A 27,533-nucleotide genomic window follows, 5' to 3' on the forward strand; every position below is an offset into this window, starting at 1 on the left:
ATATATGCATATATATTCACGTGATTTTATGTGCACTTATGTGTGTATATATATATATATATGTTTATTTATATTTTAGGTCTAACATCCACATATGAGACAAAACATGACTTAGGAATTCTCAAGAAGATTTGGTGACTATCTTCTTTATCTCAAAGACTAGCAAGGTAAGCGGTCTTGGTAGAAGCCAGCGGTCTCTGGCATGGCAAAGCCCTCGGCCCCAGGTACGGGAGCAGACACACCCACCCACACGGGACAGCTGCCACTTGACAGGTCGCCACCTCGTTCTTACCACTTTAGTCCATTAGGGGATTAAGGGAACGGCTAAGAAGGCTCGCTTGTTGAGTTTAACAGTAGCTAATGTCTTATACTCAGGGTTAGTGCTCTGTGGGGATGAACTAGCCACCAGGAAGGTGTTGTCCAGGGAGGGACAAGGGGACAAGTAGACACCCCAAGGAGATGGGTGTGACAAGGGCACACTGTCTCTGCTTTAGGGTTGTTTGGGTTTTTTGTTTTGTTTTGTTTTTTGTCAGTTGTGGGACTTAAACTCTGGGCTCGGGTGCTGTCCCTGAGCTCTTCAGCTCAAAGTGAGTGCTCTACCACTTAAGCCACAGCACCACTTCCGGTTTTCTGGTGGTTTATTGGAGATAAGAGTCTCATGGACTTTTCTGCCAGGGCTGGCTTTGACCCATGATTCTCAGATCTCAGCCTCCTGAGTAGTTAGGATTACAGGCATGAGCCACCAGTGCCTGGCTGCTTTAGGGTTTTGTTCAGGGTCTTGCCTGCTCAATCTCCTCTTCTGAGTTTCGTGTCTGTGTCTCAGGTCTCAGACCTCCCTCCCAGGAGATCAAGGAGCCAGAAAGTCTCAGTTCCACAAGGGTTCTTTCTCCTTGATAGAAACACGGAACTGGTGATACAAAAAGATAAAGAAATGAAATTAAGCCAGGAAAAATGGCATTATTTGCCAGATAAAACACAGAGCATCCAATTAAATTTAAATTTTAGGTAAACAAAGAATTGATTTTTAGTAAAACTGCATCTCAAATGTTGTCCAGAATATGTTTATGGAAAGCCCTGTTCTTATACAAGTAAATGTAACTCTAGGAAACTGTGCACTTGAAATAGTTAAATGGTTTTCCAAAAAACACCACATTGTCATCTGTGAGACTCATTTAACTGGGTGCTCTGTATTTTTATTTGCTAAATCTAGTGGTTTTTTAATGGAAGCAAAAGATTTCTTTTGTATTTCCTCCTCCTTCCAAGTCTGGAGCCTAAATAGATTCGGAGGAGTTTACCTGGGCTGGGAAATTCAACTCCGGCTTCTTTCTCTTGAGGAGGTTGAGGCACAGATGGTGTGGGCTGGAGGGTGGGATTACATCTCAGAGTCTTGGGCCTCACAGCTCTGGAGGGGACAGAGTAGGATGCCCACCTTGGTTTCATGGCCCCCTGTGGCTTCCCGGCAGGGAAGGAAGAGCTCAATCTCCAGGTAAGGAAAGAGCTTGCAGGACCAGGCTTGACAGAAGTCAGAAGTCAATGGCCTGGATATGCCTGTCATCACCTCCTCTCCTTCTGGGGTTCACACCCATGGTTTTAGGCTACAAAGCCCCATGTAGGTGCACTCGCACTTTAAGCAAACCCCCTGACACATAGACAACTCTCTACTGAACAAAGATTCCACAGTGAGTGATTACTTTATCCTGTTGACATAAGGGTAGATAACTTTGCTTGAATTAGTAAACTCCTCTCATGCATTTAAAATAGGATTTCATTTGGAACAGAAAAATAACAGAAAGATTGGCACACGACCTTGAGGGAGAACAGGGATGGCAAAAGCAAGGTCATCTTGTATGAGGGCCAGGCCAGCAACAGACAAGATGTCTGTAGGAAGCTGGGATGGCTGGTGTGCGTGAAAATGGCAGCTGAGCAGTGAGTGAAGAATGTCTGGGTAGCCCCCTCACACTTCCCAGACATTCTCGTTGTTTCATAAGCACACTGCTAGCATGAGGTCTGCCATGTCTAGACATGGCTTGCTCATGTGCTGGAAATGTCCTCTCCAGTGTAGAGGTTTTTGAGATGGTGAAATCTCTTAAGAGTTAGAACCTAAGAGATGGGAATCTGGGTCTAGGTGTCTATCCTCATCAATGGATTCATGCTAGTCTCAGTCGCTGCTCGCTGGAATGGATTAGTTCTCATGGAAGTAGGTTGTTATGAAGCAAGGTCCCTTTCTGCATGAGGCCGATTCTTCTTAGGCTTTTCACCCATGTTGTGACACATCCAGGAGGCCTCTACCTAGATGCTGGTGCCATGTTGTTTGGACCTTCTAAGTACCAGAATTGTGAGCCAAGTAAAAGTTCTTTTCTGGGCTGGGAAGTTGGCTCAGTGGTAGAGTGCTTGCCTCACATGCATGAGGCTCTGGGTTCGATTCCACAGTACCACATAAGCAGAAAAAAGCCAGAAGTGGCACTGTAACTAAAGTGGTAGGGCACTAGCCTTGAGCTGAAGAGCTGAGGGACAGCGCCCAGGCCCAGAGTTCAGCCCCCACAACCAAAAGAAAAGAAAAGAAAAGAAAAAGTTCTTTTCTTTATAAAGTGTCCAACTTCAGATATTTTTATTATATGCAACACAAAATAAATTAATATGGCTTCTTCTTCTTCTTCTTCTTCTTCTTCTTCTTCTTCTTCTTCTTCTTCTTCTTCTTCTTCTTCTTCTTCTTCTTCTTCTTCTTCTAATTTCTTCTTCTTTTTTGGGGGGTCAGTCATGGGCCTTGAACTCTGGGCCTGAGTGCTATCCCTCAGCTCTTCAGCTCAATGCTAGCATTCTACCACTTGAGCTACAGTGTCACTTCCGGTTTTCTGGTTGTTTATTGGGCATAAGAGTCTCCCAGACTTCCTGCCCGGGCTGGCTTTGAACCGTAATCCTCAGATCTCAGCCTCCTGAGAAGCTAGGATTACCGGCGTGCTGGCACCCGGCTAATATGGCTTCTATTTGTGCCATTTCTCCTCACTCCAGTTGTGGATGGGCAGAAGTTAGAGAGATGGAGAAATGGTGAAGATGTGGTGGAGGCCGGGGGGGGGGGGAGGGGAGGTGCTATCAGCAATGGGTGCAGTGGCAGAAGAAAGTAATTTACTTGGTGAGGGGCATCGGACTCATCCAGGAGGGGCAGCTAACAGAAGACAGTGAGATGAACTTATGACACTGACATTCGGCCCAGCAGTTGGCAGTGGTGTGTCTGGTGCATTGAACAAGGTTAGTAGTAGAAAAGCAACAACAACACAAACAAGCATAATAACAACAAGCTCCTATCATCTATATTATGAGTTGAATTGTCTCCCTCTCGCACCGCCTCACCTCAAAAAATAATGTGCTCAGGGCTGGGAAGGCGGCTCAGTGGTAGAGCGCTTGCCTTGCATGCCAGAGGCCCTGGGTTCGATTCCTCAGCACCACATAAGCAAAAAGAAAAAAAAAGCCGGAAGTGGCGCTGTGGCTCAAGTGGTAGAGCGCTAGCCTTGAGCTGAAGAGCTGAGGGACAGCGCCCAGGCCCAGAGTTCAGGCCCTACAACTGGACCAAAATAATAATAATAATAATAATAATGTGCTCAAGTCTTAAATCCAGTCCCTCAGAAGATCCTTACTTAGAAATAGGAGGTGGATGGCATTAGTTACAGTGATGGCATGGGGTCGGAGAGGGAGAAGCCTTATTTAATGTGACTGTTGTCCTTGTGAAAAGATGACGTGGGCAGTGAGGATGGCCACACCAGAAGAACTCCGTTGGTGACAGAGGCAGTTGCAACCCAAGGAGCAGCAAATGCTAGCCAACTCCGAGGAACTGGAAAAGCCCAGAACAGACTCTCCCTGCTAGGCCTCAGAAGAAATCAGCTTTCACAACACCTTGAATACAGACTTACAGCCTCTGGAATGGTAAGGAAATAACTTCTGATTGGTTAAGCCACCTAGTCAATGGCACTTGGTTACAGCAACTCCAGCAAACACATACACACTGTAATAACAATATGTCTGTCATAGTTTGGATCTTAAATGTCTCATAGGCTCATAATCTAAGGGCTTGGTTCTAAGCTTGGGTGCTGCTGACAGATGGTAGGGCTGGTTATTGGGGTGCCTTGAGGAAGATCTTGAGACATACACCCCTCCAAAAAAACCCTCTTCCTCTCTTTCTATCTGTCTTTACTTCCTAACTGTCATGAGGTGATCTGCTTCCTCCTCCATCCACTCCAGTGTGACAATATATTGTCATCATTTTTCTAGGTTGTTATTATTAGTTAATCTATTACTGTGACTAATTCATAATGTTACTGCAGATAGGAATGTATAGAGAAACGTCTACATAGGGTTCATTGCTCTCAGTAGTTTCAGGCATCCACTGAGTGTCTTAGACCAAACCCCTGTATTTAGAGTTTTAGAAAAACCCTACTACATTATCCTTATTTCCTTATTCTGCTAAAGTAAAATGCACTCCTCGTTGCTGAGCTAGGCCGTTGGCCGCATTGTCCAGAAGCTGATAAACAACCCCAGGGGCCACCCAGCCAGGGGCAGCTGTACACATGGGACTTTGAGGAGCTGCCGCCCCGATTGCTTTTGGTGTGTGCCTGTGCTATGTTCCGAGCACTGCAATCCCTGTGGTTCCTGGCTGTCTCCCGACCCACCCGTGACCCACTCCCCCTGAGTGGGCAATGGCATTAACTTCCCCAGAGGGCAGCCAGGCTCTGGCTGCTGGACTCCTGCCCTTCTCTCTCTCTCTGGAAGTTTCTCACAGGGATTAGTGCAAGGCTCCCTCTCTTCTGTATTTCTTGAGCTGGAGAGCCGCCCCTGGCTGCGAGCACTCTTGGCTCCCTGGCCCTGACAGCAGGGCATGCAGCTTTCTCTAGCACGGGCTGTGAGGGACAGGCACAGGGCTCTGTTGCCGGGGCCTCCATCCTGCCGTCTGTCCAGCCTGGGCAAGGTAGCACTTCCTGCAGTAGGGCCTCTGAACCTTTCCAGCACACAGGAGTTCCCTTTCCCCATGTGTCCTGTGGAAAACACACAAAGGTGAGCAGCAGGCATCCCATGGGAATATTCACATGATTCACATGAGCAGGCCCTGGCTACCTCGGTTGATGACTTGCTGATGACAAGGCCGTTTGGACAGCCAGGAGACAGGGAGATGTACTAATTCACACATCTTATAGCTTTAGGGGGCAATAAAATAGGGAAAGGGGATCTTGTGTTGTGGTTGTAAGTCTTTTAAATTGGGCTTGTGTGTGTGTGCGCGTGCACGCGCGTGCAAGCGCACGTGCATGTGTATGCTTGCTTCTCAAAGTTTAAACTTTCAGCATTATATAACCCTTCCCCTTGGCTTAGAACCAAACTTCCAGATTAGCTGGAGGGTGCCCTGTGCAAATGGGGAGTTGCATGGGGGGTGGGCATATGACTGGAGCTTCTGGGGATGCTGGGCTGGGGGTCAGGGAGGGAGTGCGGGGAGACAGCACATCAGACTTTCTTACTCATTAAAGAAAATGTCCAGTGCCGGAAGATGTCTACACTGGCACGAACCATTTGACTGGAAGTCAAACTTTCCAGTTATTCAGGTTCTCCTCTAAGGGGTGCGTTCACCCTTTCTGGACTGGAACTGTGTGATTCTTGGAGGCAGCATCTAGTGGGGCCCAGATTCTAGAATGCTTTCTGTTTCCTCTCGCTTGTCTCCTTCTGTGTCACCAGTGCCTAGCTGCTAATTACAATGAAAACATCAGCTTTTTTTCCTGAGGGATTTGAAATGTGGTAGGAGAGAGGCAATGACCAGGACCCGGCATTTCAAACTTCTGGTAGAACACTGGATCTGTGTGATAGTTTATTTCCCGTGTCAATCAGAAATTTGTTCAGATAGCAATGGGAATCTGCAAAGATTTTTTGGATGTTATTAACCATTTAAATGGGCAGACTAGGAGTAGAACAGATTACTGTCCAACATAAAGGTATACTGAATCCAATCTGTTGAAGGCCTGAAGGCAGCAAAGACTGAAAACTCCATGCATAAGAAGGGATTGTGCCAACAGACTGCTTTGGACTCTAACAACTGTTCCCTGGGTCTCTAGTCCACTATCCACCCTGCAGGGGTGAATCATGACCAGGTGAATCATGACTGACATCTTACGGATGTATTAGATTTACCTGTAATATAAAGTCACATTCTGAAGTAGTGCAGGATTAGGACTTCAAGCTCTGGAAGACCCAGCCAATAGTTGTGTGTATGTGTATAGTATGTGTGGCGGTGGTGGTGGTGGTGGTGGTGGTGGTGGTGGTGGTGGTGGTGGTGGTGGTGGTGGTGGTGGTGGTGTGTGTGTGTGTGTGTGTGTGTGTGTGTGTGTGTGTGTGTGTGTGTGTGTGTGTGTGTGTGTGACTATAAATAGACCTACATTGAGAGAACACTCTTGCTTTGTCTTTTTGGTAACTTCTTCATTCATTAGTCCATCTTTCACAGAAAAAAAATATAACCATGATTCCTTTACTATCATAATTTATTAACTAATTCCAATTTGATGTGAATTTGTTTCTCCCTAATAGTCTTTCCCTAATGATGAAAATTTTGTTTCTATTCACTATTACAGACTGTCCAGTGTTAGATGTCTTTCAGGTATTTGATCATTCACTTAAGGTACATTTCTAGAAATTAGACAATCTGAGGAAAAGTTTTTGTTTAGTTGTTTAGTTTGTGTGTGTGTGTGTGTGTGTGTGTGTGTGTGTGTGTGTGTGTGTGTGCATGCACGCACACTGATCCTAGAACTTGAACTAAGGGCCTAGACGTTCATTGTCCCTGAGCTTTTTTGCTTGAGGGTAGCACTCTACTACTTGAGCCACAGCTCCACTTCTAGCTTTTTGGTGGTTAATTGGAGATAAGAGTTTCATGGACTGTTCCTGCTGGGGCTGGCTTTGAACTGCAGTCTGCAGATCTCAGCATACTGTGTAGCTAGGATTAGAGGCATGAGCCACTGACACCCAGTGACAGTTGACTTTAAATTTTGATACAGATGATTGTTTTACTAATCTCAGCACCAGACTATGAGCATACCATTTCCCCAAATGCTTGTCAACACCAGGCTCTGAGACTTGTAAAAGCTAATCTGATGAACTCCGATGCAAAAGGGTTTTTAATTTGCATTTTTAAATGATATCACATATTGAACACATTTCGGTATTTATTTATTTATTTATTTTTGGTCGTGGGGCTTGAACTCTGGGCTTGGGCGCTATCCCTGCGCTCTTCAGCTCAAGGCAAACGCTCTACCACTTGAGCCACAGTGCCACTTCCGGTTTTCTAGTGGTTTATTGGAGATAAGAGTCTCACGGATTTTTCTACCCGGGCTGGCTTTGAACTGTAATCCTCAGATCTCAGCCTCCTCAGTAGCTAGGATTACAGGCGTGAGCCATCAGCGCCTGGCTACATTTCGGTATTTATTAGCCACTTGTTTCCCTTTTTAGGAACTAGCTTTTTGTGTCATTTGTCAATTTTTCTGGAAGTGTGCTACTACCTTATTTTTTGCCTTTAAGGGTATTTTTATTTGGTTTGGTTTGGTTTAGTTTTTTTGTGCTGGTATTGGGGCTTGAACTCAAGTCCTCAGGCTCTTACTTGACTTTTTTGGCTTGAGCTCCAACTTTTTGCTGGTTATTTAGAGATAAGAGTCTCATGAGCTGGGCGCCGGTGGCTCTTGTCTGTAATCCTAGCTACTCAGGAGGCTGAGATCTGAGGAACATGGTTCACAGCCAGCCCGGGCAGGAAAGTCCCTGAGACTCTTATCTCCAATTAACCACCACAAAACTGGAAGTGGCACTATGGCTCAAGTGGTAAAGCACTTACCTTGAGCTGAAGAACTCAGGGACAGTACCTAGGCCCAGAGTTCAAGCCCCACAATTGGCAAAAAAAAAAAAAAAAAAAAAAAAAAAAAGAAGTCTCACGGACTCTCCTGCCTGGGCTGGTTTCAAACTGTAATCCTTAGATCTCAGCCTCCTGAGTATCTAGGATTATAGGCCACTGATGACCAGCTTATTTTGTTAATTATTATTTTTAATTGGGCTAGATCATAGAGCTAAAATATAAAAAGGAAAACAATTATGTTTTTAAATGACAACACAAGAAAATGTCTGTGATAGTAAAGTAGTATGCAAAGATTTCTTAAGCAAGACTAACCATAGAGGAAACATTTGTAAGTTAGAATATATTAAAATGAAGCGTGTCTAGTTCATCAGAAGTTGCCATTTGACGATAGTACAAGGGCCAGCCATGGGCTAGGGGAAGAGATGTGCAATATAAAAAGTTCTAACAAAGGGCTCAGGATGAAAAAGCAGTTCTTTAAGTTACTGAGAAAGAGAAGTGCGGGGGGGGGGGGGGGAGCTATAAAAAATAAGCAGAAGATTTAGTGTGCATCAGCAGCACAGACTATCAAAATGTCCAAAACACATCTGAAAAAAAAAAGGCCATCTCTGTTTCACTCATCTGTATTTCCTGTTTTGTTTTGTGGAACTGGATTCAAGCTCATTGCATTATAAGCAAATGCTCTAGCTCTTAGCCATACCTTTTCTACTGCTATGTGTGCCCTCAAACATCTAACTCCACTTCAGCCTCCCCTGTGGCCAGCTGATGACCTAGATCTCTGTGTTTATTAGGGTCTGAATGTGTTGAGACCTCTATCTCAAGATAGGTTTTCTTATCTATCTTCTCCTTTACCCCCACTCAGAAGAAGATGTATCTCTCCTCTCTTGCCAGACAATCTTTGTTTCTGATCTCTTCTCACTTGACTCCTCCTAAGTCTTGCCCTATTGAATTGCTCCTTGTTCTCCAATCTCCTAGTAGTCTCAATTTCCTTATTATTTTATTTTTATTATTATTATTTTTTGCCACTTGTGGGGCCTGAACTCTGGGCCTGGGTGCTGTCCCTCAGCTCTTCAGCTCAAGGCTAGCACTCTACCACTTGAGCCACAGCACCCCTTCCGGCTCTTTCTGCTTATGTGGTGCTGAGGAATAGAATTCAGGCCCTCATGCATGCAAGGCAAACACTCTACCACTGAGCCACCTTCCCAGCTCTTCCTTATTTTTTAATAAATAAACATGCTCAAATCTGCCCACCCTGAAGCAAATAAACAAACAATGCTTGTCTCATTCCAATTGCCTTCTGCTAATGACTTTTAAACAATGATGACCAACTTTTAAAAACTATCAGTATTCATTGTCTTCTTTACCATCTCTTCACCTCTTCCAATTGAGTTTCTATTCCCCTTCCACTAAAGCAATGCTTCAGAAGCTTCCAGTGGCCTCATCTCAGTATCCATCTTCCTTGTTTTCTTGGCAACATTGGCAATGATTTCTGGGTCTCTCTCTGTCTCTCTGTCTCTGTCTGTCTGTCTGTCTCTCCCTCTCTCTCTCTGATAGTTTCACTCTGTAGCATAGGCTGTCCTTGTCCCTGTAATCCTCCTGCCTCAGTGCTAGGATTGTAGGAATGTGTCCTCGTATCTGCCTACTACTTGTCCCTTGAAATTTGGCTTCTCTGCCATTATTCCTCCTTGGATCTTTTTCTTCTCTAAGAAGTTCTTCTTAGGCTTCCACCTTTCTTCATTTGCTCTCTTACTATGGGTGCACTCTAGGTCTCTGTCCTCCTTTTCTTTTCTTCCTCTCACCCCCTTTTGGCTGCCACATTCACAACTGATATCACAAGGGAAGATAACACCTTGTGATGGCGAAACTTAACTCTCAGCTTGATTGGCTTCAGTCCAGTAGTGAAGCACACCTGTGGAAATGGGTACTTCCAGAAAAGATGCAGTGAGAATGGACAAGTCACCCTGACTCTGGGAAGCACCCTTCCAGAGACTGAGGGCCCAGGTGGTTAAAAATAAATCCATAAAAGGAAGACAAAGAGGAAAGCTAACAGATATTCTCTTCTCTCTCTCTCTCTCTCTCTCTCTCTCTCTCTCTCTCTCTCTCTCTCTCTCTCTCTCTCTCTCTCTCTCTCTCTCTCTCTCTCTCCTTCCTGTCAGCCATGTGGTGAGCTATTCCGCCACATCCTCCCCACCATACCCTCTGCGCCATGCTGAACTGAAAGCCCTGAAAGTATGAACAAAAATAAATCTTTCCTCCTTTAAGTTGCTTTGCAGATATTTTGCCACATTGGTTTACATATATTCCATCTACCCCTTGGATATTCTACCAACATCTCCAACATAACCTGTCTGAAATGAGTTTACTTTCCCCTCAGGTCTGTTGCTTCTCCTATCTCCTGCTAAAGGTACCAAAAGCTCCCAATAACTTTAGTCTAAAGACTTACAGTCATCTCTGACTCCCTTCCTGTTCTACTCTCCAATAAGTCAGACACATTCTATTATTTCCAAAAGACTTTTTACTGTGGCCTTTCTTCCCATCATTACCACCAGGAAGTTATTTTTGCAATACCACAAAGTGTTTGGGTTCCTGTTTCTTCATCTTAGAATCTATCTGTATCACTGCTATTAGGTTAATGTTGCTTAATATATGTTGAGTGAATAACCGAAGCACCATCAGAATTATGTTACCTGCTGGTTCCCTCCCTATGGCCAAGTTTAGATTCAGGCTTCTTAACTTAATCCAAAGCCCTATAAACCTCTTTCTAAAATCTCTCTCTACTTTTTCCACTTTAAATCATTTGCATATCCTATATTTCCGTCACACACACAGTCATTTTCTGAGCTGTGTCCTGTCACACAATAGTGCCCTTCAGGAAGAGAATACTGTTTCTTGATTTAAAAAAAAAAAAGTCTTCTGTGGTAATTAAATTTAACCAAAGCCCAACAGATTTTTTTTTGGTACAATCTGTCAAAGCCTTTACTATTCTAATATACATTGTGAGTGGCATATTATGTGGTCTTTCTCAATGCTGGTTTTGACCATGAAGTCTGTGAAGGGGCTGTCACTCATCTCACAAGATGCCACTGTTCCAAGGAACGCATTTCCACACAGCCTACACAGATGTCTCTTTATTCCCCTGAACAGTGCTTCTCAACCAGGGTTGCCCTCCAGGGAGAATTTAGCAATTTCTGGAACCATTTTTTTTTGGGGGGGGGAGTGATATCTAGTGGGTAGGAGCCAGAGATGAGGCTGGACATTCTAGAATACACAGGGCAGGTCCTCACAGCCAGGAACTACCAAGCCCAAATGTCAGTCAGTAGTGCCAAGGTCCAGAGACTCTGATCTAAATCACCTTCTTTCTTCTTCCCTGGCATTCAAAGTTGTATCCAGGTTTTTTTTCTTTCTTTTTGTCAGTCATGGGGCTTGAACACTATCCCAGAGTTCTTCAGCTCAAGGCAAGTGCTCTACCACTTGAGCCACAGCGCCACTTCCAGTTTTCTAGTGGTTAATAGGAGATGAGTGTCACAAACTTTCCTGCCTGGGCTAGCTTTGAACTGCAATCCTCAGATCTCAGCCTCCTGAGTAGCTAGGATTATAGGCGTGAGCCACTGGTGCCAAGCTTGTATCCATTTCTGAAAGCTCAGCTCCAGTACTTTCTCTTCAGTAAATGCCTTTTCAACCATGTCGGTTGTCCCTTCTTCTCATCTTTCTCCTGTGGCATGATGTGTAGTGTCTGATGGCATTTTTATCTCATTCTTTCTGTAATTTTTTTTCCAGTCCTGGGGCTTGAACTCTGGGCCTGGGCTCTGTCCCTCAGCTCTTCAGCTCAAGGCTAGAGCTCTACCACTTGAGCCACAGTGCCACTTCCAGTTTTCTGGTGGTTAATTGGAGAGAAGAGTCTCATGGACTTTCCTGCCTGGGCTGACTTTGAACCATGATCCTCAGATCTCAACCTCCTAAGTAGGTAGGATTACCGGCGTGAGCCACTGGTGCCGTTTCTTTCTGTAATTTATCAAACCTTTGTCTTTCTGCAAAGAAGTAGCAGAAAAGTAACAGGAAGATCTCACTAGAAAACCATAATAAAACTCTACTTGATTCCTTTCCAGTCACTTCCTATCTTCATGTTCACTTGGATTTGTCAGTTTGTCCTTCAAGTTTTCTCCATAGCTTTCTTTTCCTTTTTCTGCCTGTGGCTACCACCTTGGTTCAGACAGACAACTCCATGTTCTACAACACCAGGGAAGGAGGCTCCATCCTGATTTCCTGCAGGCCTCAGTTTGACTTCTGGCTCCCTCTTCCTATCTTCCTGGATACATACAAAGGACCTTGTTTCCTGGGAACTGTAGTTCTTCCCACCAGTGTGAAGTGATTCCATCATGTGCCTCCCAGGGTTCAAAAGAAGTGGGGTAAACAAGCAAAGCGCCTGAACCATAGTAGCTGTTCAATCATAGTATGTGGAGGCTGGGGTAAAGCTCAAGGTAGAAAACACATGCTTCGCATGTTCAAGACCAGAGCATGCATACACACTTGTACACTTGTGCACACCTCTCTCTCTCTCTCTCTCTCTCTCTCTCTCTCTCTCTCTCTCTCTCTCTCTCTCTCTCTCTCTGCTCACTCGCTTGCTCTCGCTCTCTTGCTCTCTTCCATACACATATGCAGAGAGATCTCATGATAGCAAGACAGAGACAGAGAGAAGCTGTAATAATCAATAATGTTTGAAGAGTCAGTCTTTGTGGTAGAAGCTGCCATACCCTTTTCTCTGATCCGCCCTCACTCTCAAAGCTCAGACTACTAGAATACTAGAATTTGCTATCAACTTTCTGCAAGAAACGCACCTTTAACCCTCCTCTCTTAATTCTCCTCTCCTGACAAACTAGTCCATGTACTCTAAAAGGCCTGGGCATCCCCATCTTCTGGATCATGGGCTGTCCCTTCTTGGAAACCTCTCTTCTGCTATCTATAGATTCTACTGGGGCCACTCAGCTTCCTTCCTTCCTTCCTTCATTTCTTCCTTCCTTCCTTCCTTCCTTCCTTCCTTCCTTCCTTCCTTCTTTTCTTTCCTTCCTTTCCTTCCTTTCTTTCTTGAATTCAGGGCCTGAGCATTATCCCTGAGTTTTTGTGCTCAAGGGTAGTACTCTACCCCTTCAGCTCCACTTCTGGCTTTTTGGTGATTAATTGGAGATAAGAATCTCATGTACTTTCCTGCTCAGGCTGGCCTTGAACCATGATCCTTAGATTTCAGCCTCCTGAGTAACTAGGATTATAAGCAAGATCCACCAGTGCCTGGTACCAGTCAGCTTTCTTTCCTGGTGGTAAGTTACCTGTGATAATTAACTTAGAGGGAAGAAAGGGTTATTTTTGGCTCAAAGTTTCAGTCCCTACTGGTCACCTGGCTCTTTTGCTTTGGTGTGGTAACACAGTGCATCATGGTGGAAGTATGTGGTACAGAAATTCTGTTCACCTCATAATGACCAGGAAATGGAGGGGAAGAACAGGACAGCAGGGTCTCAGTATCTTCTTCAAGAGCACTCCTACAATGGTCTAACTTCCTTCCACCCCGCTCCATCTCCTAAAGATTATATCCCATTCCAATAGCTTAGGCCAGCTTTGAACTGAGATGCAAGGCATGTGCTAGAAATATTCAGTCCAAAGAGTTAACATCCTCTTCACCTGAAGATGTATTTTAAAATGCATTTTTCTCTTGAGTCACATGCCCCTCTTTGGAGGGCTCGTTGGGTTCAGGCAGGACATGGTGCCGAAGCCCTGGAACCAAAGCCCTGGGTTTCCCCTGAGTTGTGCAGGGCTGCAGCGGGAGGGAGGCGGTGCCCGGGGTCCTGGGAGAATTCTCACACAGAGAATAATGGCAACCGGACACTAACATTTTAATTAACAATTTTAACAGCTTATCCAAAATAATCCCCCTGATTTGGAAGGATTAAATTCCACTTGATATAACTACCAAACCATGTGGAAAGAAGTCTCAGGGCAGCTCCTGGAGTCGTGGCGGGGCCGGGGCGGGGAAGAGGGGTCAGCCAGCACAGCTGGTAGGAGCCAGAGCTCCTGTCCCCAGAAAAGTAAAGCAAAAGAAAACACCCCCGCCACTCTTGCAACTAGAGCCAGTCTCTTAAAAGAACTGCCAAAGGGAGAGAGCTGTGAGGAAAGTGAATATAAAACCTCTCTGTGTATGGAATACAGGGCACTTGATGGTGCTAGAATTTTGACTTTGAGATGCAAAAATTCCAGCATTTCATGAAGACAACCTTTCTCCCCTGCCTACAAGTCTCCTTCAAGAAAGTAAAACATAGTTGGTCTGTAGTGGCTCATGTCTGTAATCCTCGCTACTTAGGAGGCTAAGGATGAGAGGATCACAGGTTAAGGCCAGCCCAGGCATACACATAAGACCCCTTCTCAATTTACAGCTGGGTGTGGTGGAACTTACCTGCCATGCGACTTATATGGGAGGCTGCTAAGATGGAGAGAATCATAGTTCCAAGCCAGCCCAGGCAGAAAAGTCAGTGAGACTCCATCTCAATGGAAAAAGTTGGGCATGATAACATTTTCCTGTCATCCCAGCAATGATAGGAAGCCTGAAAATAGTCAGATCATGGTCCAGGCATGTTCCTGGATAGGAACTGAGACACCATTTCAAAAATAGCCAGCACATCGCCAACCTTGCACAAAATAAAAGGGCTGAAGGCATTGCTCAGAGGTAGAATACCTGCCTGGCAAGCACAAGGCCCTGAGTTCAAATCCCAATACTGAGAGAAAGAATTTGAAAGACAAAAGTAAAAGAAAGGAGCCAGGCGCTGGTGGCTCATGCCTGTAATCCTAGCTACTCAGGAGGCTGAGATCTGAGGATCACGGTTCAAAGCCAGCCTGAGCAGGAAGGTCCGTGATACTAGTATCTCCATTAACCACTGGAAAACCAGAAGTGGCACTGTGGCTCAAGTGGTAGAGTGCTAGCCTTGAGCTGAATAACACAGGGACAGTGCCCAGGCCCAGAGTTCAAGCTCCATGACTGACAAAAAAAAGAAAAGATAAAAGAAAATTGTGAGCCTCCCCTCAGAGCTGGAGACTTCTATCCGTCTGACTTTGCTGATGGCCTGGGAAGGGTTGGTAAATACTTGGTACCCACCAAGAGTGACATGGCGGGAGGGTTCACCCAGGAGCATGAACAAGGTGGCCAGGCCTGTGCTGCACAGAATGGCTCCTTCTCCCAGCTTTGCCTGTGTCTTGTTTCACCACTTCTGCAGCCTGCCAGGCCCAACAGGGACCTGTCAGTCACCGTGCAGTGTTACGTCATGTCAGATGGCAATCGAACGCTCCGTGAGCATAAGCTGACAGGAAAGCACCAGCAATCTGCTTATCTGGATGCCACCCTTGCTGAGTAAAGGGTCATTATCAGAATTATTCACACGGAATTACAGCAGTTGGAAGTCTGCAGATTTTTCATTACCTCACCCTTGGTTTTCATCACTCAGCACCGATGGGACCTCAGGGAAACCCGTTCATTCCCTTCCCCCACCAGGGGTGAAAAGGCGTGTGAGGTCAGCCTCAAGTATGGCTTTGTGGGGTCTTTCTCCTGAGTTTCTTGCATAGAGGTGAGCAGAGCCACGCACCGGGGGGCCCTGTCGGGTGCTTCCTAAGGAACCCATTCCTGCAATAGACTTGATATCATAAGTGTCCTTGTCACAAAACAAGCTGTTTTGAGCAAACGAAGCTCAGGGACAGCATGCTGCGTTCAAGCCCCAGAAGCAGCACACACACACACACACACACACACACACACACACACACACACACACACACACACACACACACACACACACACACACACACAGAGCATGCTGCGTTCAAGCCCCAGAACCAGCGCGCGCGCGCGCACACACACACACACGTTTCCTTAACCTGAAGTTACAACTTCAGCTCTGCTTTCCACAGCCCCTGTAGCCTTGCTTTCTGCACATCTTGCAAAGGAAAAGCTCTATGTGTAGGGCAGAGCACTTTTGAGACTCCCCAGACCCTCCAAGACGTTGGCTCTCAAGAAGCCGGCCTTGGTCTCCACCCTGGACACGCCCTCCTCTGCCTCCTCCTGAAGCAAGCCCACACCTGCCTTGCAAACACACTCGGAGTTCACCGACACACACACATTCCCATCCAAAACCCAACAAAACTGATGGCAGCTGTGGGAAAGAGGCCGGATAGAGAGTGTGGTTAATGAGGTGGGTTCAAAGGTGTGGACTCCTTCATCACTACCGTCCAATAATAACACGCAAGAATAACACGGCCTGAACTTGAAGGGGAGCTGAGCGAGTGGAAGATCAAGGCTGTGGGGGTGGCAGAAGAGGAAGAAGCGCTCTTTAATCTGTTTACTAACTTCTTTTTTTAAAATGTGTTTCAAATGCTAGCGATGTCCCATTTGAAACAAGGCTTCCACCCCATAGCAGAGCTACGGTCGGAAATGGTGTCTTTGGAAGGTGGTGGTGATCTGTGATGTGTTACTCACAGGCCCACCTGTGTTTTATGGTTCTCCATGGCCAGATGTTCCCCTTGTTCTAATAGGCCTGGAGGAAGAGGATCCCAGTGTTGAGTGGAAGGGATTCTGCAGTATGTTTGGTCAAACATGTAATCACCCACAGCAACAGAGAGGCACCTGTGCCAACCTGAGTGTTCGTTTACTAGGGCTGATGTAACAAAAATACCACACACCGGACGGTTCAAATGACAGGAATACATCGCCTTCCTGTCCAGAAGGCCACGAATCCGGCAGAGCTGGCTCCTTCTGAGGCCTCCCCCTTGGCACAGAGAAGGGCGTTTTCGTGATCGCATGCATTCCCCTCTGCGTCTCTGTGTCCAAATTCCCTCTTTTTTACGAGGACAACAGTCATATATGATTAGGACCCACCCTAATGAGCTCATTTTAACTTCATTACCTTTGTTGAGACCCTATGTCCAAATATAGTCACAGTTTTCTGCAGTACTGGGGAACTGTTATGCCAATGTGGGGGGGGGGTAATTCAACCCATAGTGCTCTGGTTCTTCCAGCCTCTCAGTTATGTCTCTTCTGTCAAGGCAGTGCTGGACTGTAATGCTAATGTTTCATAATTTTTCTCAGTGGCTGAGAACATCTTGCAGACTCTCCCATCTATGGCGTATGAGAGTTCTTGGGTTTGGAGACGTCATGAGATCAGAACGTGGGCTGTCTCCCGCCCACGATCTCAAGTGGGAAGCAGTTCTCAGCCACCTCAAGGCCACAGAGCGCTCCAGGCTGCATGGGGTCTTCACATCCTGGATCCCTGAGGCCAACTCTGAGTAGTCTGTGGCCTCTGTAGTCCCTGAAGGAGCTTGTGTTAGTTTTCTGTCACTGTGACCAGAAAAAGAGAGAGAGAGAGAGAAAGAGAGAAGAAAAGAAAACCCAAACCCTGAGATAGCCAATTTACAAGGCTGATTTTGGCTCATAGTTCCAGAGGTTTCAATCCATTATCCTTTGACCTTGTTGCCTTCAAGGTCACAGTGAAGCAGTATGTCATGGTAGGGAGCATGTGGAGGAAGAGGCTGCTCACCTTCTGGCACTCTGGAAGCAGAGACCAGAAAGGGCCAATCACCGCATCCCAGGACATGCCTCCAAAGACCTAACTTCCTCCCACCAGACCCCACCTCTTAAATGTTACACCACCTCACAGTTGTGCTCCAGGATGGAGGCAAGCCCTCAACATGGCCTTTGGGGGACATTCAAAGTCCAAGCTATAGATCAATGAGCTCTAAGGAAGGCGACTCTCCTTGGGTGCTTAGGTTTAATCTAGGTAAAAACGCACGAGATGGTATCTCAGCACCATATCGTTTATGCTTCTTTCTCCCCAGCCAACTGGAACCCAGGTGTCTCTGCCTCTTGAAATGGTGAACTAACTGGCTGTCCTTACCTGTGGCATTTTCAAATGAGGGCACCCTGCTAGGGCACCCTGCTAGGGCACCCTGCTAGGCTAGCTGTAGTGCCAGGCCAGTGAGTGTTAGGAGTGGGCCCTGCCTCTCCCTCCTTTTCTGGTCCCCAGCAAGAGAAAGTAGCTAGTAGACTTCTCCCTGCCCCCCTGTACCCCACACTGCACCCTGGCCTCTGCCCCTCCCCCAGACCAGGAGGTGAAAGGCTCCTGAGCTGGTTCTTGTTTCATCTTCTTCCCGCTAATTAACATGAAGTGCCCGTTTCTGAGAAGTTCCCAGCTATTTAGTTCAGAACAGGCAAGTCTCAACACAGGTCTACCAACCACAGTGGGAGAAAGAGGTAGAAAAGGGCCTTGGTTCATGGACACAGGGGCTCTGGTATCAGGGAGGAAGAAGAAGATTCATGTCTAGGGTACAAAACGTGAGGCCTTGGCCGCGTACTCTGCAGATCTAGCCTCACCAACGTGCAAACGCAGGGCTGTCCACAGGTAGAGAAGCTTCCAGCAGATTCTACCCCATCACCCCTGCCCCAGCTTCTCACTCTCACCCCAAATTACACTCTTGGGAATTGTAGCCTTAGGCTCCAACAGGATTCACAGAACCCTGGATGGGCCACCATGGAGGGAGGGAAGGAGGAAAGGAAGAAGGGAGGGAAGGAGGGAGGGAGGGAGAGGAGTGAGCTGTGCCAGCTGGGGTTGGGGTGAGGGTTTCACTTGCTTGGGAATTCTGCTAGGGGCAGCCTTGCTCTGTAGCCCCTGATCCAAAATGTCAAGTTGAGGTCAAAACTTAGTCATTGCCATCTGCCAACGAGGACAAAGGCCAGTTTGTGGCCAGGGAGCCCAAGGCGAGAGGCTGAACAAGGGACGGGTAGGTCTGTGGTGAACTGATGCTGTATAATGGCTTCAGTCGGGCAGTGAAGCAGGTTTTAAATAGGAAGCGGAACCTGAGAGACCAACTCCTTCTGTCTTTTCTGTTTCACTGGAGGATATTCGTGGAAAGAAAGGTCATGATTTCTTGGGAATATTTGCCTTTCGTGCGTCCTCTCAACCAGAGGGGAACAATCCAAACACACTTTTTTCCCTCCTCTCTTCTCTTGTGAGAGATTTCAGGGGAGAGCTACTTCTCTGGGCTTTGAGGTTAAGATGCAGATACAAATAAAATACCTAGCACTGGGGTCGGGGTGTGGGTCGGTGGCAGAGCAGAGCACAGAGTGCGTAAAGTCCTGGATGCCACTGAAAAACCCAAACAGACTTGGAAGTGAGTACGTTAGCTTGGACAAAAATGCACCTATGGCAGTGGGGGTGGAGGAGGGGGTCTTCATGGAGACTGCATCTCTGCAGACAGCAGATCCAAAGCCCTGGCCCCTATGTGCCAGGCATTTGAATCTTGGGCAGATTTATAGCGCGTGGCCACCAGATGGTGTCTCGGTCCTCCTCCAGCTCATCATCTGCCGGCTTTGTTCTCTGGCTGAGGCAAGCTGACATTTCATGGGAAGAACAATCAGTCCCAGGGGGAGATGGTGGCACCAAGGAGCCCAGGTATTATTTATTTGTTCGGCCTGACAAAAGTCCAAGCTCATAAACATGCCGGGGACCTACCGTCCTTGATCTTGAGTTAATAGAAGTGCAGATTTCTTCACACAGTGAGCGAGCGAGCGCCTTGATTAAAGTAGCTATCAGTTCCCAACATGCATGCGAACCTGACTCAGCGCTAATTGCTCCCAGCAAGCGTGTTGATGCTGGATTCAGAGCTGATCCCCAGCTCCCAGAGAGTCTGGGTGACCAGGCTGAGGTGAGAGGAGAAAAAAAAAATCTTTTACTGTCTTCAGAAACAAAGGAAAGCATTTCATTTTAATTTTTGAAAATTTCAGAGACTAATACCATTTCCTTCTCTTTCACCAGGAAACCGGAATTTAACTGGGAACACTCAGTTGTAAACACACGTTGTGACCTGTGTTGTTTTCTTTGTCTTTAGCAAACCATTGTACCGCTTTCCCCAAACACAGAAGTCAGCCAGAGTGAACTCTAACTTTTCACCCCAGAAGTGAGTGGGCTGATCTCCTCATAGATATTTCCAGAATTTGGAGAATGGATGTGAGCTGATAGAGTCTCTGAGAGAGAGGTAGCAACGGCTTTGGAAGCCGGGATGCTCGTGCCTCCAGGAAATCCATCTGCTTATCTCCTTGAACTTTACCTGCCCTCCTTGGAAATTGTTTGATATGTACTTGTCACTAGTAGTTTTGTCATTTAGTGTGCGCATGTGCGCGTGCACACACACACACACACACACACACACACACACACACACACACACACACACGTCCCCAGTGAAGTATTATGCTAGATGAATCCTAGATTCCACTTTTCCTTCACTTTCCAAGTCCCCAGCTATCAGCGCCCCGTGTCCACTCTCCAGGGTTTGTCTCAGCCTAGGGCTGAGGCAGGCCATCTCCCTGAGCACGATTCTGTCTTCCTATGGTCCCAGGTTTCCAGAGCAGGCACCTGGCCACAGCATCCATGCTCACTGACTTCTCTGCCCAGAGATGCCATCGAGGGAAGCCACATGCCCACCTCCACAAGACTATTTTATTTTCACATGCAGATGTGGGAGCTGCCCATCCGAGGTCTCATGGGCTTTCACAAGAAGGGGTTTGAGTTGCTAGTGATGGAATCCTCTCTTTCATTAACTAAGAGATCTCTCTTTTGTCTTCTGAATGTCAGTTCTAACCCTGCATTTGCAGGAAACGGGCAAGGAAAGATCCTAGGCTTTCCTAGGCTCAACTAAGTTTCCTAGGCTGTCAACTGAGTCTGGCAGCAAATCATAGAAACACTGTGTCCTTGGGAGTCAGATCAACTGGTTCAACTCTTGGCTCTACAACATGGAAGCCAAGTGGCTGCGCTCTAGTAACTACTGGGAACGAGTTTCCATTTCATTCCCACGCCACAGTCAGACAGGGTTGAAGGGAAACAGGTCTTGGGCCCTGGAGCCATGACAACCTGATTGCACAGCTGGCTGTACGCCACCTCGTGGCCGATGGAGGGAAAACAGCTTCCTGAGGCTCCGGGTGCAGATTGGACCAACAGGGACTTTGGAAATGATTTCATCTTGCATCTTGATTTCCAATGGAGGAAATTCAGGCTTACAGAGGCCATCCGTTCTGTCTTAGTTCTCACCACGGTAGAATCTGGCGGGTAACAGCAAGCATTCTGGCGTCTTTGTGTCTGAATGGTGCCTTGGCAGTTAGGAGTGAGTGGAACCTTGGGCAGATTTCGTAACTTCTCATTAATCAGTTTTCTTATCTTTCAAATGAGGGACATAATGCTCACAACCTCAGGGTTTTTAAGAAGATTAAATTAGGCAATTCATGTGGAAGTGTTTAACACTATGCCTGACCCCAGTGAGAGACTTGTCCTTAGAACATTTTCATCTTACAGCTGTTGATTTGTGTTATTTTCTGACATGATTCGAATTGATCATTTTGGTATGCAAGTAAGAAAACGAAGCATGTCAAACAGCATTGAAGAAGACAGAGGTGGGGATTTGGCTTTTGGCTGGAACTTGTAATATGGAGTAGAGGGAGAGTAGGATGGGCCTTTAGGAGCCATCATGGTTCAGATTCATTGCTGGGCAGTACTTGCTCTGCAAATACTTGTTAAGTGAAGGGGAAAGGGCCATGTGTCCTGGAAGGGAGGGATTGGAAGAGGCACCCAGAGAAAGAACCATTCTGCATCATCGACCCGTGGCTTCAAAGACCCACTGGGAATCCCTACCATCAGCATTTCTCTGGCTTCATCTGTTTTGTGACAGACAATGATATTGAGAAAGGCCAATATAATATAATATATATATGGATATGGATGGATGTGTGTATATATGTAAATATATAAATATATGAGTGTACACACACACACACACACACACACACACACACACACACACACACGTTTCAACTGAGGACCTCCAGCTTGCTAGACAGGTGCTCTCTCACTCAGTCAACTCTACCAGTCCCTTTTTGTATTGGTTATTTTCAAGGTAGAGTCTCACTATGTCCAAGCCTGCCTGGACTGTAATCCTGTTTGTGTTTTTGTGGCTCGGTTGTACATACCACTGAATCCATCCACTGTACCTCCCCTGTAGCTTACGATAACACCACTGCACCCAAACTCTGGTGGAGATGAAGTCTCATGAACTTTTGCTTTGCCTTGGCTGACCTTGAGTTGCGATCCATCGATATCTGCCTCCAAAGTAGCTAGAATATCAGGCTTGAGCTGCTACATCAGGCTGGGGTCTTGTTCTTGAAGTGTGAACACAATCCTATCTGTGACTAATCTGGCAATTCTGTGGACAGTAGGACCAGCAAACTTGACTTCATTAGAAGCCAGAAACACAAGGACAGGAAGAAAGAAATGGCTACCTCAGTGTTCTTCTCTGGTTAATTAACAGTGCCTTCTGTGGATCTGACCCAAGTAGAAGCAGGGGAAGGAACTCTGAGGGGCATCCATAGATGCCAGCCTCCCTGGGTGGAGAGATCCCATAGATGGTGCCTATGTATACAAAGTTTAAAAAGTCGTTTGATTATGTATATACAGCTGTCCTCTCGGTTTGGCGAGGTTCTTTATAACCTCAAGTAACCTTTATATTTCCACTGGCACAACTTTTCAAATGTTATATTCCCCTCTACTGTGACTTCTGTTCTCATGGTGGCTCTGACTCCACATTCATCATAAGGGGTATTATCAGCATCATAGGTAGAAATGGATAAGGAAACAAGTGGACCTTTCTAGAACATTCCTCATCTTACCTTATTCCCAGTAACAATATGTTCTCTGGTTGAACTTCTTTGATGTTGGTCCCTACAGATTGTTGAGGAGGGAGAGAAGGAAATGGAGAGCTAAAGGAGGGAAAATGGTTTCACGATGTCAGATCTGTCAGACCTGTGGGCATCACAGATAGGACCCTTGTCCTCTTTTTCTTCTCTTTTTTTGCCTTTTGGTGTTCTATAAAACACCTCCCCATGGATAGTTCTCTCTTCCTCAAGACTGAGGATGTTTTCAGATACCGTTTCATTACGTAGGTTCTCAATACTTTGAGTTAGTAGCTCTTCTCCTTCTATGCTCATGATTCATAGGTTTGATCTTTTTGTGGTGTCTGAAGGGGGGATTATAAATTCCATTTGTCTCTTCTGAGTGGGTTTTCAATGTTTCTTTGACTGATTCTTCTGCTTTATCTTCAACTCCTGATATCCTGTTTCCAGTTTATTTTGTTCTATTAGCTAGGCTGTCTGTTCAGTTTTTTATTTGGGAGATTGAACTTTTCATTTCCAGGATTTCAATTTGATTTATTTTCAAGAATTCTATGTCTTTATTGACTTCTTTCATAATGTGTACTGTCTTCATTATTTCATTCATCTATGTGTTTGAATTCTCTAGTTATTTGTATCATCCCTGATTTAGCTGTTTAAACATGAACATGGCCTCCTTTAGTTCATTGACCATTCTTATCATTGTGTTATTGAGTTCTTTGACCTTTTTTCCTCTTTGTTGTTACTTAAGTTCTTTATTTTACAGTTGTTGCTTTGTTTTTTTAATCAGTCATAGGGCTTTGAATTCAAGCGTGAGCACTGTCCCTGAGCTCTTTTGCTCAAGGCTAGCACTCTGCCACTTTAAGCCACATTGCCACTCTGGTGTTCTGGGTGTTGATTGGAGATGAGAGTCTCACAGACTTTCCTGCCTGGACTGGCTCAGAACTGGGATCTTCAGATCTCAGCCTCCTGGGTAGCTAGGATTACAGGCTCAAGCCACCAGCACCCAGCAAATTGTTGGCATTTGGAAGCGTTCTAGGAGTATTGGTGTTAGTTCTTTGAATGTCTGATTATATTTGGCCATAAATCCATCTGGCCTTGGGATTTCCTTTGTTGTGAAACTCATTATTACCGCTTCAATCTCATTGATTGCTGTAGCTCTGTTTAAGTGGTTTATATCCTCTTATTGCCGTTTGATTGGGCCAAACTGTGTTTAAAAATTTATCCTACCCCACCCCCAGGTTTTACAGCTTATTTGAGTACAGATTTTCTAATTATTCCCTCATGATCCTTTGGATTTCTTTGGCATTTGTTGTGCTATTTTCTTTTTCATTTCTAATTTTATTGATTTGAGTTTTTTTCCTCTTCTTTTGGTCAAATTAGCTTGAGACTTATTGATATTATTTTAAAAAGACAAAAACAGAAAACAAAAAAAAATCACCAACTTTTAGCTGGGCGTTAGTGGCTCCTAGTTACTTAGAAGGCTGAGATCTAAGGATTGTGGTTTGAGGCCAACCCAGGCAGGAAAGTCTGTGAGACTCTTATCTCTGATTAAACGGGAGTAGAGCTGTGGTTCAAGTGGTAGAATGACAACCTTGAGTGAAAAAACTCTGGCAAAGCTGGTGCAGGTCGCTCAAGCCTGTAATCCTAGCTACTTGGGAAGCTGAGATCTGAGGATCATGGTTGAAAGCCAGCCCAGGCAGAAAGGTCTTATCTCCAATAAACTACTCAGAAAAAGCCAGAAATGATGCTGTAGTACAAGTAGTAGAGCACTAGCCTTTAGTAGTACAAAGAAGTTCAAGGACAGTCTCAGGACTAGCAGAAGGAAGGAAGGAAAGAAGGAAGGAAGGGAGAGAGGGAAGGAGGGAGGGATCTGGTAGCTGGGTACCAGTGGCTCACACCTGTAATCCTAGCTATTCAGAGATTGAAATGTGAAGATCACAAAAATAAATAAATAAAAACCAGAAGTGGAGCTATGACTGAAGTGGTAGAACATTAGCCTTGCTCAAAAAAGTTCAGGGACAGTGCCCAGGCCCTAAGTTCAAGCCCCAGTACTGGCACACACACAATTTTTCTTGTTTCATTGGGATTCTTGGTATTGTTTTGGTAGTCTCCATTTATAATCTCTGCCCTAATCTATACTATTTCTCTCCATCTACTAGTCTTGTGCTTGGTTTGCTTCTGTTTTTCTAGAAGTTTGAGTTATGTCATAGACTGTGTACTTTTTGTGTTTTTGATGAATTCAGTCATGGCTATGAATTTTCCTCTCAGCACTGCCTTTTCTGTGTATCAGTGGTTCTGGTAGAATGTGTTTTCATTTTCACTAGTTGCCAGGAACTTTTTGATTTCCTCCTTTATTTCTTCAGTGACCCACATGTTGTTCAACAATGTGTTGGTCAGCGTCCATGTTTTTTAATTTTTCTGTAGTATTTTCTGCTGTTGAGCTAGTCTAGCTTACTTCCATTTTAGTCTAATCGCACACAAGGAGTTACTTGAAACTTTTTGTATTTGTTCAGATTTGCTATGTGTCTTAGGACATGATTTTTTTATCTCTAATTTTTATTTATTTTTTATTGTGAAAATACTGTACAGAGGGGTTATAATTACATGGGCAAGATAATGAGTACATTTCTTATCAAGCATTGTAGCCTCCTCCTTTGTTTCCCCTTCCCATCCCTTCCCATCCTCCCCCCAGGAATGATTTCTTTTGAAGAAAGTTCTATGGGCTGCTGAGAAGAATATGTGCTTGGTAAAATACTCATCAATATCCGTCATATCCGTTTGATCTATAGTGTTAACTAATTCTAAGGCTTCTTTTTTGATGTTTTGGTTTGGAGGACCTTCTCTGGTCCCCAAATTAGGCAAATCCTTCATCAATATAAAGTACATTACAGGCTGCAGAGATTAGGATAAGAACACTTTAGGAACTGTTCATTTTGGTTTACCACATAGCTGGGCACCATAGCTCCCGCCTATAATCCAGCTGCTCAGGAGGCATTGTACATCTACTTAAAGATGATTTAAAAAAAAAGCCAGGTGCTAGTGGCTCATGCCTGTAATCCTAGCTACTCAGGAGGCTGAGATCTGAGGATCATGGTTCCAAGCCACCTGGGGCAGGAAAGTCTGTGAAGACTCTTATCTCCAATGAACCACCAGAAAAAGCAGAAGTGGTGCTGTGGCTCAAGCCGTAGCAAGTTCCCCTTGAGCTGAAGAGCTGAGGGACAGCACCCAGGCCCAGAGTTCAAGCCCCATGACCGACAAAAGAAAAAAAAGATAATAAAAATATAATAAAGTAAAAAAAAAAAAGAATCTCAGTTCTAAGTCATCCCAAGCAAACAAATCTGAGACTCTTATCTCTAATTCAGTATCAAAAAGCTGGAAGTGAAGATATGATTCCAGTGGTAGAGCACAAGGCCGGGAGTTCAAGCCCCAGTACTGGAAGAAGAACAACAAAGGTACTTGAGATTATGTATCATATTAAAGATTTAGAACACTTCCACCCCATCCTCTATCTCTCAGCCATTCTTTGTTTTTTGTTTGTTTGTTTGTTTTTGCTTTTGCTTTTGCTTTTGTTTTGTTTTTGTCAATCGTGGGACTTGAACTCTGGGCCTGGGCGCTGTCCCTGAGCTCTTCAGGTCAAGGTGAGCGCTCTGCCACTTGAGCCACAGCGCCACTTCCAGTTTTCTGGTGGTTAATTGGAGATAAGAGCCTCACGGACTTTCCTGCCCAGGCTGGCTTTGAACCATGATCCTCGGATCTCAGCCTCCTGAGTAGCTAGGATTACAGGTGTGAGCCACCAGTGCCCGGCTCTCAGTCATTCATTTTGATCACTAAGCAGTATAGTATTATATAAATGCATAATAATTTGTTTTCCTTTACTTGGTAAACCTTTGTGTTCTCTCAGCCAGCTGCTGTGAGCCTGGGCTTCTCTCCCGTGCACACCAGGCCTGCCTGAGGGGCAGAAGCTGCCTGTCTCCCTGCTAACTAGACTGTGCCCAGCAGCTTACAGGGATGCCTCAGTTCTGTTTCCAAGACAGAGCGTGAGAGCTGCCATTCTCTACACGTCCAGCGCGAGTGGCTGGGCGCCTGTGCTTTCGCATTGTAACGTCAGCTGCACTTCCCTGTTTGCAAGCCAGCCTCCACATCTCTTCATGTTTCTATGAGCCCTTCCAATTTCCTCCCCTATGAGCCCTTCTGATTTCCTCTCCTATGAGCCCTTCCGATTTCCTCTCCTTTGAGCTCTTCCGATTTCTTCTCTGAGCTTTGCCAGCTTTCCTGTTGGGTTCTTTCGTTCCCTGATTTATGGGAGTTCTATATAGAATGTGGATCGGGTTGGCCTATCAGTGATCTATCCAAAGAAGGAAGAGGATCAGTGTCATGAGATAGAGGCCACTGAGGGGAGTATGCATTTCTCACCAACATTCTGAACCAGATCATTGGGTGGATGGTCTGTGGCAGTAGAATGAGGCAGCGGTGACGTTTGGAGGGGCCGAGATGACCAAAAACCAGTGGGTCAGGCTCTGGGGCCTGCCACACCAGGGCTCGGGTTGCCAGCCTCTGCCGTCTCTTGGATAACACTGTGAGTTAGGAGCCCATAGCGAGCGCTGGTCATCATCTGGACAGCCTGAGTCTGAACTGTCACCACCTCGGCTGGGGATAGGAATGTGGGCTGATCTGGAGACATGGAATAGCTCAGTCACCATGTCCCTGAGTCCTCCAGAAGTTTCTGGCAACTCAGATCTGGGCTTCATCCTGATCCATTTGGTAAGTCCATCATTATCATTAAAACCACAGAGGCTGGGCTGAGAAGGTGGCTCAGTGGTAGAGCGCTTGCCTTGCATGCATGAGGCCCTGGGTTTGATTCCTCAGCACCACATAAGCAGAAAAAGACAGAAGTGGTGTCATGGCTCAAGTGGTAGAGCGCTAGCCTTGAGC

The 27,533-nt window shown here is 45.7% G+C and overlaps 1 long non-coding RNA gene across 1 annotated transcript; it reads left to right on the plus strand.

Annotated features, from left to right (window-relative positions):
- The first annotated feature begins 91 nt into the window (after nucleotides 1-91).
- Nucleotides 92-26,039, plus strand: LOC138826771 (uncharacterized). The gene is made up of 3 exons (XR_011371843.1): nucleotides 92-167; nucleotides 3,728-3,918; nucleotides 25,964-26,039. It is a non-coding gene; the product is annotated as an uncharacterized lncRNA (long non-coding RNA).
- The last annotated feature ends 1,494 nt before the right edge of the window (nucleotides 26,040-27,533 follow it).

The sequence above is a fragment of the Dipodomys merriami genome, unplaced genomic scaffold (genome assembly GCF_024711535.1).
Source record: "Dipodomys merriami isolate MVZ:Mamm:240054 unplaced genomic scaffold, mDipMer1.0.p SCAF_15, whole genome shotgun sequence".
Lineage (NCBI taxonomy): Eukaryota > Metazoa > Chordata > Mammalia > Rodentia > Heteromyidae > Dipodomys > Dipodomys merriami.